This window comes from Cupressus sempervirens, chromosome 2, assembly GCF_028749045.1.
Source record: "Cupressus sempervirens isolate cs-2001-9-10 chromosome 2, ASM2874904v1, whole genome shotgun sequence".
NCBI lineage: Eukaryota > Viridiplantae > Streptophyta > Pinopsida > Cupressales > Cupressaceae > Cupressus > Cupressus sempervirens.
In genome coordinates this window covers 471,341,114-471,352,969 of record NC_143119.1, presented here as the reverse complement: position 1 = coordinate 471,352,969, position 11,856 = coordinate 471,341,114, and positions in this window count along the sequence as shown.

The window sequence follows — 11,856 nt, the reverse complement described above, 5'->3', positions numbered from 1 at the left end:
ATTTATTTAGTGCCTGATCCTTTAGTTTTCTGTGTAAGATATTTATAGATCTCCTCCTTCAATGTCTCAATCTGATCTCCTTATTTGATATGCTATGTTCTATCCTTCACTACTAGATTTGTCCGTTTGATCTTCTATCTGACTTAGCCTCCTTGCCTTGTACTTAGCTTTTTCTCTCCTTTATATCTTCATGCTCATAATTCTCATTCAAATAATTTTAATTTAGGGTTAGATCCCTTCCTTAAATAGATAATCATAGAAAGTTCTAGATCCTAATCAATGATTTACATTCAATCCATTTTCCATTTTACCCTTCTGATTTTCTGATTGGTTTATCTAATTTTCTTTGGATTAATGCCTTCTACCAAAATGTGTATTATACTCCTTAATATCTCTACAATCATTAAATGTCACATAGAAGTTGGCTAAAATGATTTACATAAGTGTTTGTTCCATTACAAACTCATATGTCAAAACTAGTTTACTCAACAATTGAATATTTTGACACTTGGTCATAACTAAGATTCATGCTAGCACTTGACTTCTATACGCTCAACATATACTGACTCACTTGGCACAAGTTAACCTTTTCTTTTCTTGGTATCTTTTTCTTTTCTTGGCACATGTATGTTGGATTGATCTCTATTGGGGTGCTCAAAAACCTTTGACTTGCTTGACATATAATGAAATATAAACAAGTCCTTTGTAGCTTGGAATGCTTTGGATGGCTTGATTATAGTGATGACTAGCCAACACTGCCTTGGAAATGACTACGTTTTGGACACTAATAGGAAAATTGGGCTTAGAGATCAACAATATTCCCCTTTGAAATTAGTGGGAAAATCACTTTTTCATGACTTTAGCAATAATTTTTAATAAAATGTAGCACTTCCCCTGAGATTGTGATCCTATCTTCAAAAACTTGGTTCTGTTATAAAATACATACATGTCTACAATTTGATGCTAACACATCTAATCTTTCATTTTCCCTTTGTTTCTGTAGACATTTCCCCCTTTCATCTTGTATTTACATACCCCCTTTATTTATGTCATGGGAACATTTCCCCCTTGTTTTTGACACTTACGACTTGGGGTTTTCAGGGTTCAGCTGATATTTATCCAAAGAAAATTTGTGAGACACCAAAATCTCTTCAATTCCTTTATTCTATCTCACTCTTACTGAATCCATGACTTGTATTTGAATCTCTAGCTGAGAAACTAGATCAATTAGGTTCTCTACAATTGAAAGATGAGGATATTTCATATTTCCTTGATAAGTCCTAAGCCACTGATAATTCCTTTTGAAATATCTCCAATGGGGTAATAATATAAATTGAATTAAAATCAATGTTTTCTGAATGTTATTATCTCTAGCCATCAACTTGGCTAACCTCCCTTAATCATATGCCATTTTATTGAAAGAATGTGAGCTTGAATTTGTGGTCTTGCTCAATGAAACTATACAAGCCTTTGTATTTGCTTGTAACTTGTCAATAGCATGTTGATTCTCCAATGTGAAGAAAACAATATCACAAAGTTTCATATACAAAGAATGAATGATTGTCAATATTTCTTTCACATTTGTTACAAGAGTAGAAAGCTGAAACTGTTGTATTGCAAGTTCAATTGAGACTTTCTCCAAAACTTTGTGTTCAAATTTCTTTTCAGACCATCTCATCAATTTATTATTAGTCTCTATATCTTCTATTTTAGCTTTATCAAATGTAACACTAGTTTATCCAAAATTTGATGTTTCTCATTAACATCATGAATCTCAAAAGCATTGACAAAAATATCCTCAATATTATTTAATATTTGTTTCTTCTCGTGTTCTCTTCTCATATGTTCTTTCTTTGTCTTGCAACTTAACAAGGTTTGCAAATATTTCTTTTTCTCTAGAGTCATATTGTTCAAGTCATACATAGGCAATGCAATTACCTCATCTAAACTGACTGTTTCCTTTGGTGTTTCATCTTTTTGTGCCACAAGCTATATGTGATTGAGGGGTGCTATCACTAGGTAGTGATACCTATAGTTTTTTTCCTTTGCACTCGATCTACATGTGTGATCTTATGGATTTGATCTAACCTATTGTATAGGTGTAAAATTTAATGTCTATATTGGCATGACACTTGATAGTTGTATAAGATCTTGAAGAGCCTCTTGTTCTTTTGGTTTATTTGACTCTATTGAATCTATTTTCTTCTCCTCCTTTTGTTCTTCTATGGTGCCATTTGTGACATGGGTAAATTGTGGAAACACAATAATCAGCTTTCCCTACTACTCAACACTCATGTTAGAAACTATTGTAATTGATATAACTTCAAACTCACCAGTCTTAGCACTTTCAATCCTTGGATAATCTTGAATTCAAAACCAAAATGGATTGGTGCATGGTAGAGAGGGGTGATGATTTGAAATTTCACTAAGCTTAAATTTTTTTATTTCTTGTTAAAATGAGGAAGAAAAAATATTTTTGCATTTAGGGTTTCTTAAAGTGTCATCATTTCTCAAGAAAAATATAAAATTGTTGATCACACCTTATGGTTTGCCAGGTCATTCATGAGTTGGTATGCAAATGATAAATAGGGATGCAATAAAACTTTGATTATAGGTATAAATTTCCATATCCCTAAGTTCTTTCTTTTATTTCATATGTTATAAGATTGTGGTCCTAAGTGTTTTAAGTTGCAAAACTGTGAAAGCCTTTTGATCGCTAGATTTCTCCATTATGCTGTCTAACCATTTTGAAGGTGGCGATGTTGAAAAGAAAAAAAATTACAAGGTTTACACTATATTGTGGGAAATATGGCTAGAATTCAAGTTAAGGTTGTGAAATGGAGAGAAGCTTAAAATCGCAGGGTCACCATTTGTGATTTTCATAGTGATTTTTAAGTTGCAACGCTACAAAATATAACCATGGTAATCAAGATTTAAGTTATCACTACAACTCCTATAGTTAAGGATAATGTGAGGTTAGAATGGAGAAGTGGAGATAATTGGTGATCGCAACATCACTAGTTTGGAAGATGTTAAGTCATAAACAATAGAGACTCAGTGATAGGTCTAAAAGAGAGGTTTCAATGCTTCACAAGGATGAAAGGTGAGAAAAGATAACAGGTTACGATGAGGAGATACAAATCTGTTGCACCTTCATGGGTGTTAAGCCATGATAAGATTTTAAAAGAGAGATGTTTTGATAAAGGGTTAAGTAACCATTCATGATATGAATCACTGGGTCTTTGTGGTTAGTAAGACAATTACTTGAATAGTTGCAAATTTGTGAGATTGTTGTGATCACTACATTCATTACTTCGTGGGTCACTTGCAAACTATTTGATTTTGGGCTGCCATGAAGTGATAGTGTTTGTTTTGATAGTTAATGCCGCATCTCCATGGTGTTGAATGCTAAGCTCTTAATTGCTATGATGTTGCAAAGAAGGTTAAGTAGTGTGTTTTGCTACTTCACGGGTCTATATGATGAACAAGAAAACATCATGGCGAAGCATAGATAAGTGTATGAAGTGACTTCACATGATGAAGTTGGCAGTGTGACAATTAAGTGGCAAAGATGTGAAATGGTTATGGTTACCATTTTCGTGTGGTCATGGCTTAAAGTAAAGAAAGTAAAGTTGACGAGAAGTGGAGAAAAATGAGCCATTGCCACATTGCTAGTTTTAGTTTAAAGACAAAAAACAAAAACTAAACTGCATGTGCAAGCTAGAAACATATGAAGAGCTGGAGGTATGAACAACATCAAATTTGAATGCAGAACATCTTTTGAAGTACTAAATAGATTTCATGCATGCTATTTTAATGCCATTAATGCCACACTCAAATTTGTAGAAAAGAGATAAAAGGTAAAGAGTGCCAAAATTTTATTACTATTTGCAGAGTGTTTGAAATTATAGAGTAGAGTTGAATTTGTAGATAAAATCCTAGCAGACAGAGTTCAATATTATTGTGATAAGTTGACACAATGGTGCAACAAGAGGGAGAGTTATTTGCACAAGCTCAAATTGAAGAAGCTCCATCAACTTCTTCAAAGGGAAAAAATCCCAGCCCTTTTGCTGATGAAAGGTTATATTTCTTGCTAGGTTCATCCAATCTCTAGTTTGCAAATGACCATGCTTTTAGAGACCCATACAAATTTTGTAGAAATGCAAAGGTACCATATAGAAATGGGAATGCATTGTTTCAATTCTTCTATAATTTTTTTTATAGAAAAGCTCCCTATATTGAACCCTTGGACTAGAAATTTGGGAAATTAATTGTGCTTGAGGTCTTTTTCAATGTTGATTTGCTGAAGGTACTAATCAAAGCATACAATCTAGGTAGTTGTGTATTCCTTAAAAAGGATAGGAGTATACTTTGCACAATGGACAAAGAAACTTTTATTGAGGCTTTTGATTTAGGAGGACCTATGAAATTCCATATTGACTTAGAAAAATTTAATGAAGATTTCAAGAATCACAAAAATTTCTACACTAGAAAGGTCATGTTGAGACATATTCCAAAAGTGAAAAAGGAAGAAGGAGACATACCAAAGAAAGTGGGAGATTACATGCCTCTAGAGTATTTTCAAAGATACCTTTAGAGTACAATATTTGGATTGAACAAGGTCTTAGGTTTAGATGGGACTATGGATGATTCTGGTGGACTCTATATCATGGCATTGAATATTTAAGACCCACACACCAACATTGGGTACAACTTCATCACCTACATAGAAAATCACATTCATGATGAGATTGTCTCATCTCAAGAGGGAAAACTAGAGAATTTCAAATTTCATCATTATTCTCTACTGATGCATTTGACTATGTACTAAAATGTGGGGTACATTAATCAAAGCTTCATTGAAAGCACACAAGAATTTGGAGAGAATCTTCATGTACAACAATGGAATAGGGTAGAATAAAAATTCTACAACTTGCCGCTCAACTTTGAATTTTAATTCTAAATCTATGACGGGCCTTTAGCCCCTAGATTCACCTCCTTGACCAAATTTGCAAATGGTGCTAGCATTATGTAGGGACTTGGAGGACACGAGGGATGGTTGTGGGTCCAAGGGGGATCTTGGGTTACCTTCTGTCGACACTGTTGTCTTGGATAGTGGTGGCACTATTGGTGGTCCTCCAGAGGGCAGTTAGATGATGGCTAATGGGTCCCTGACGGGTTGGAAAAATGTGCTTATGGGATCCTCGGGTACTAATACCCATTCAAAGGGGACTAAGGCCCATTTAGAGTATCCCAAGATTGCCTGTGGTTTTGATGGTTTGGTGATCTCCCTCCTTGATATTTTGATGGACAGTGTAACTTCTGGTCTTAAACTTTGTGTTGTTGGCAGATTGGTTGCTTTTAGACCGACAATCAAGATGGTTCAAAAATAGATGAGTCAGAAATGGAAAGTTAGAGGTAGTGTAGAGGTTTCTGCTATGCCCAGTGGCCTCTTTTGTTTCAAATTTACTTCAAAGGAAGATACCAATCTTGTTCTCTGAGGTCCCTGGCATTATGGGAAGCATTTTCTTGCTTTGACAAAGTGGCATCTGAGTTTTGATGGTAGTGCTAAGCTAAGTAAACTAGCAATACTCTGGGTTAGATTACCTAGATTGCCCCTTGAAATTTGGGATGAAAAGATCCTAAGATGGGTGGGGAATTCTTTTGGTCACTTTGTCATAGTGGATAACGTAACTATGCAAAAATCATGTATGGTTTATGCAAGGTTCTGTGTGAATGTTGCAGTGAATCATGCACTCGCAACTGTGGTTACACTTAAGACCAAATGGGGAGAGAAAGTCCAGTCCATTGAATATGAGAATGCAGGATTGTTTTGCCAAAAATGTGGCCAGTTTAGACACCTTATTGTGGACTACAAGGCTCAAATGCAAAAGAAAAATAGAAGGAGAGTGAGCCAGGGATTGTTATGGAAACTATAGGGGAACCTTCGAAGGCCCCAAGATAGGAGGTAGAGAATGCTGTAACACAAAATAGGGAGGTTAACCCCGTACTTTCCACCCCAGGCATAGAGCATAATGCTATTGGGGATGGGGAAGCCTTGGAGGACAAGAAGAAATTGGAGGAATATCCCTTTAAAAGAGAATTAGAGGAACTATTGAGTTCACCCATGGGGGGACTTAAGGAAGGTGAGTTGTTGGAGGAAGGAGAAATAGAGGTTTTCCACCCTCTTCTTGGCTCACCAAAAAATCGAGGAGGTAATAGCCTGCAAGGTCTTATGGCCGTGGAATGTGATACTCAAGTAAAAGTTTGTACCCTCTTAAAAATGTTTAAGGCATCCCTAGTGGAGATTGCAACTAAAGTCATGGCAAGCATTGATAAGGAAGATAAGGAACATAGCCCTACCTCACCACATGATGAGGATAATGGGGAATGAGAGGTCCAAAAAAAGAAAAGGAGGGGGGATAAAAAGCTCAATGTGGGTGCTTTTGGGACTACTAGAAGGCCATCTAGTAGAGCAACAGGAGAAAACAAGTAGCAAGGGATGTTGCCAATGGTAAGCAACTTACACTGGAGATAGTTACTAGAGGTAAGAAATGAATTTCCTCTAATGGAATTTAAGGGGGTTGAATAAGACCCAGAAGCAATATGCTCTGAAATAATGTATTTTTTAGGAAAAAGTTGATTGTGTTCTAATACAAGAAATTAAAATGTCTAGTACGAATTTTGATAAAATGGTTTGTCATGTTTGGCTTGGTGCTACTTACATGCATATGGAGGCTGATGGAGCCTCGAGGGGTATTTCTACTATGTGGTACCTAAACTCTATGATGGGAGTTGAGGTTTGGAAGGATAAAAATTCTATAATAATATATTTCTAATCTAGTATTCAAAGTTGGGGACTGATTAATATTTATGCCTCTAATAACAAGCTAGGGAGGAAGGAAACACATGATAAATTAGCTAGGGTTACATTAAATATGAAGGATAAGCAATTGATGTGTATGGGTGACTATAGTACTCCCTTGTACCACTTGGAGAATTTGGGTGGTAATAAAGATTGCCCAGAAAGCTTGCAAGATCTAAATGATTTTATGAGCCGAATGGACTTTATAGATTTGGAATTGAGAAATGCAGAAAAATGGGGTTGTCATGAGGATTTTTTCCTCTTTGACAACTCAAAAATATTGAGGAGATAAAAAATGAGATGGAAAATACCAACCCTTAAACATTTTAAAGTAAATTTTGGTGGTGCTGCTAGAGGAGGTGTTGGAGTGGTGGGTGGAGTGCTGTGAGACAGGAAGGGTGATGCGCTGTTAGACTATGCTGGCAAGGTGGGAAATGGAAGTAGTAATTTAGCTAAGGCAATGGCTTTGTTCTGGGGATTGTAGTTGATTTGTAAAATGTAAATTAAGGAAATAACAATAGAAGGGGATTCCAAATTAATCATTGACCTGGCTAATGGGGTGTCCCAACCAGGATGGAATATCAAGACTATAAGTATGGATATCAGACATATTTTAGATGGGATGGAAACAGTCCACCTACAACACATCTACAGGGAAGGAAATAAGGTGGCCAACGCGATGACTACCATGATGTTTAAATCTACGATAGTCATGTGCTAGAGGAATATGGAGAAGCTTAATGAAGACATTAAATTATTCATAAGCAAGGAAAGTAGAGGGAGTATTATCTAATAATGTCTTTATTATTTAATACTAGGACCAAATTTGGCATGTGTGAGTCAAAGTGTGCTAAAATTAAAAAAGGTTTTAGGGAAATGAGGAGACATGGCTATACTAACAAAAATATGAGTGAATGAAAATTAAGAGGAATGCCACTTCATCATCATGGTAACACATCATGAAATTCAAATTTATCCCCATTTAGAAGCATGAATGATATCATTTATCAGATTGTCAAAGATTTTTGGGGTGCTAAAATTATGATACCATACATTGACAAATCCCATAATGAATTTGATTGGGATTTTGAAGTGTATCAAGAATGAGACTATACAACTTCTTTGCTTATTGTTGAAAGACCTAGGGTTGATTGTAGGTGTAGTGCTTTTGTAGACAAGGAGGTTCAGATGTGCATTACTAAAGTGGGGGAACGAGAAATTGGTGGGATAGATATGAGAGGGGACTTGAATAGGCTAGAGCCCACAAAAATGGAGAACTTCAAAGATAGGATGGCGACCTAGTTTTTGTTGAAGGAGGGGGGCTTTTTGCCCTACATGCAGTTGATGGCAGGGTATGATGAGAATTTTTCCCTTGAATTTGTCAATGGGTGGAATGACTACAAGGTCACCATTAATGGAATAAATTTTCAAGTGGATGAGGAGGTGATAGCCATGGATACTGGTCTTTCAATGAGAGGAAAGAAATGGAAGAAGGTTACTAAAACTATGGACGAGGCCAGTAAGAATAGTTTTTTTGCAGACAGTGAGGAACCAGTGCACTATAGAGGAGGATTTAAGAGGGACAATCTGCTAGCTCCTAGGGATGATCTGTGCCTAGTTCTTATGAAATATCTAATGCTGGAGGGTAGGTTTGATGTTTGTTTCTATTATCACTTCCCTTTGTCGAATCATTTCAGGATTAGGGATTTTATTTCTATCCCATTTTTTCTACTGCATTCTCTTGAAGATATGATCAGTGATGCTAGGAAAAAAGAAATAAAGGGCAAAAATTTACCATTATCCACAAAGGCCTTATCTTTCACCTATAATGATTCTACCTTGCCCTTTTCCCCCCCTAGAGTGGTGGTTCTTAACAACCAACACCATTGTCAAAATTCACCCTCGAGCACTAATATTGGAACAAAAATTCATACCCCATGACCCTCCCCTAGTCGTGAAAATAAGAAAAAAAAAAAACCTGATACAACTGGGCAAAAAAAGGGTAGTAAAAAAATTGAAATGGAAAAACCTATGGTGGTGGAAGAGGAGGAACCAGAGGAGGAGACTAAGGGAAAGGTGAGAAGAAGGTATAGGAGATTTTCTCAATCTGAGGCAAGACACAAACAAAAATCCAATAGGTTCAGGGTTGAGGAAGATGAACAAGAGAGAGCAGAAAATAATGAAGAGGAAGGGGAGGAGGAGGATTCCAAAGGAGAAGAAGGAATGGAGGAGGTAGAAAAAAGTGTTAACTTAGCAAACAATTCTGTTAGAAATGCTCAATTGTATGTGGATAACACTCAAGTAGTAGCTGGCAATGCTGCTAACATGGAGACTGCCCATGTTTCAACCAGGTTTACTCTTCATCTCATTACCTTCTATGAGGATAGAAAAAAAGTGGACACTTCCCCAATCACCTTATCCTCCTCGGCCAAAGATAAACTTAAGGTTTTTACTAACCCTAGGGTTTTGTAGGATGATAACTAGGTGCAGAATGCTAAAGAGGAAGCTAAGAAGGTGGAAGCAGATAATCGAGAAGAGACATAGTAGCAATTGGAGGCGTATGCCAAATTGGAAATGAGGGTTAAATCTTTAGAGGAAGGGTTCTTCCCCTTTTCTAAATTTTCCCTTAAGGTCACCCACGCTGCTACCACTACCCTCCAACTGCTGGCTCAAGAGAAGGAGGACACTATAATGAATATGGAGGATCATAAGCTCCTCTTTAAATTCCTTGCAGATGATTGGGAGTGAATTCTACTCCTTATGAAGGGAAAGGAGAAAATTGTTATTTGAGTTTTCTAGTTTTTGGGGATCCTTGGATCCAAAAGTTTATGTTTATATGCTAGTTCTGGTTTTGCTAGTTTTCAACTATTGCTCAGACTTGGGTAGGCATGGTTATATCAATAGTTTTTATGATGAACTCTCATAGTTTGATAGATTTTTTGGACTACTACTGTAGTTTAGGTGGTTTTGTTCATATTATTATGCTGGTTGGTAACATGCATATGTTTTAGTAGGGCTTAGTGGAACTTTAGTTCATTCTATTAAGGTTCTCTGTTGGTCTCTGTTGGTAATGTGTTGGTTACCAGCTTTTTGGTTGTAAGGGCTGACCCCCTTGTTTTTGGTTGCTTTTTATTTCAAAAACAATGGAATAGGGTATGGAAAATATTCTACCCTTATTCAAATACTATTTCATTTTACAATGATCTTGTCTACCCTATGTAAATGTGTTGGGGGCTATAGTAGAAAGGGTTCCTAGAAATGTTAAGAAATTGATTAAACCCTCTAGATGCTTTGATGAAGGAAAATAATTAGGGCATGATATGGGAAGTGTTTTTATGTTTGAAATTTACATAGTTATTAGGGTTTTTGGGTGCCCCCAACCATTACATGTCCCCCCCTAAATTTATTCTACAAAGATTAGGAATTGTAGAATTCTTCTGGAATATTTGGACCAAAATGTCAGAAAAGGGACATTCTTGTGTAGATTTTTAAATTGGCAAGAATGAAATTGAAGAAACTAGTGAATTTCTTAGAAATTATAAATTTCCAACTGCTCCTGCTAGAACATATGATCCTTTTGCTATTGTTAGGAATGCTTTGAGACAAATGAGAGGATATAACCTGCCATTGAGAAAAAAATATTTGGAAGAGGATGTGATTGTAAACTATTTGGATGATAATATGTGTAGATATAGAACAATAAAATGGAGATACATATTGGGTTTTGAAGAAGAAATGAAGATAATTGACCCATCTTTTAAGGGGTTTTATCATGAAGAAGGCTATTGGCATAAGTTTGATAAGTGCATTAAATTGTTTGATTAGATTATAGCCCAAGTTCCAAAGGAGATAAAAAATAGAGTCAACCTTGAATATTCAAAACCTAATATTGTACTGGAAGTAAGTGATGATGAAGAACAACCTGAAAGCTCAACCTGGGCTCAAAAGAGTAGAAAAGAAACAAAAAATGGTCAAGATTCATCAAAAGGAAAGAGAGAAAGCCTTAAAAATTATGCCAAGGAGTAGCCAGTACTTCAATGATGTAAGGCAAAGATTCTTAATGGCACTGACAATTGAAGATGAACAAAAGGAAAATAAATTAGAGCTGTGAGTTAGAATGGTAGATGCAAGGATTATAAAAGCTAGAGATTTTATGATGGATGAAAATTTCATAAAGATATAAGAATTTAAAAGCTTCCTTTTTAAATTGAAGCAAAATTAATTATCATTACAATTAAAACTAGATGACTCTGATTAAAAGGTAGCAGAAATGATTAGATGACTACAAGAGTATAATCTTGAAAGTGAGACCTTAACTATTGAAGAAGCAAGAGAACTACTAAAAAGAAGTGGTATGATTGTCTTTCTACGATGGAAAATCAGTTCTTCATTCTTTCTAGACCAAATGAGGAGACAAGAAAAGACCATCTCTTTTGAAGATGTGAATCAATAAGGAGAATTGAGAGGGTCTGGTTACAACATTGATTCTCAGACTATGAAAAGATGGAGCTTAGCTCCAGAAAATGAAAAAACAACTCTCATGGAAATTAAAGACTCCCCTAGTGGGAATGTAATCTTTTGGAATGTTTATTTTACATCAAGCAATCAAATTTATGGGTTGTTAACCTCAACATCATTATTGGGAAAAAATAGAATTGATGTGTTAGAGGCACAATTGTGTGCAACTTTTGAGAAGTATGTAGATGCAAGTAAACACTATGGGTAGGAGATAAAAAGGAAATATGTCCTAGAATAGAGGAATTCCTTGCTAGAGAATGAGGTAAAGATACTTAAAGATACTGTTAGACATGCTATTGAGGTAGAAGATAAAAATGTACAAATAGAGGATCATGCAATAAATGTAAGTGATATAGTAGGCCAGCCTATGGTTACTGATGAGGAAGAGATATAATCAAGCAAAGAGACATAAATTAAAATAATGCAAAATTCATCGATTCATAATATAAGCTCTCTGAAAAATTCCTCACAAA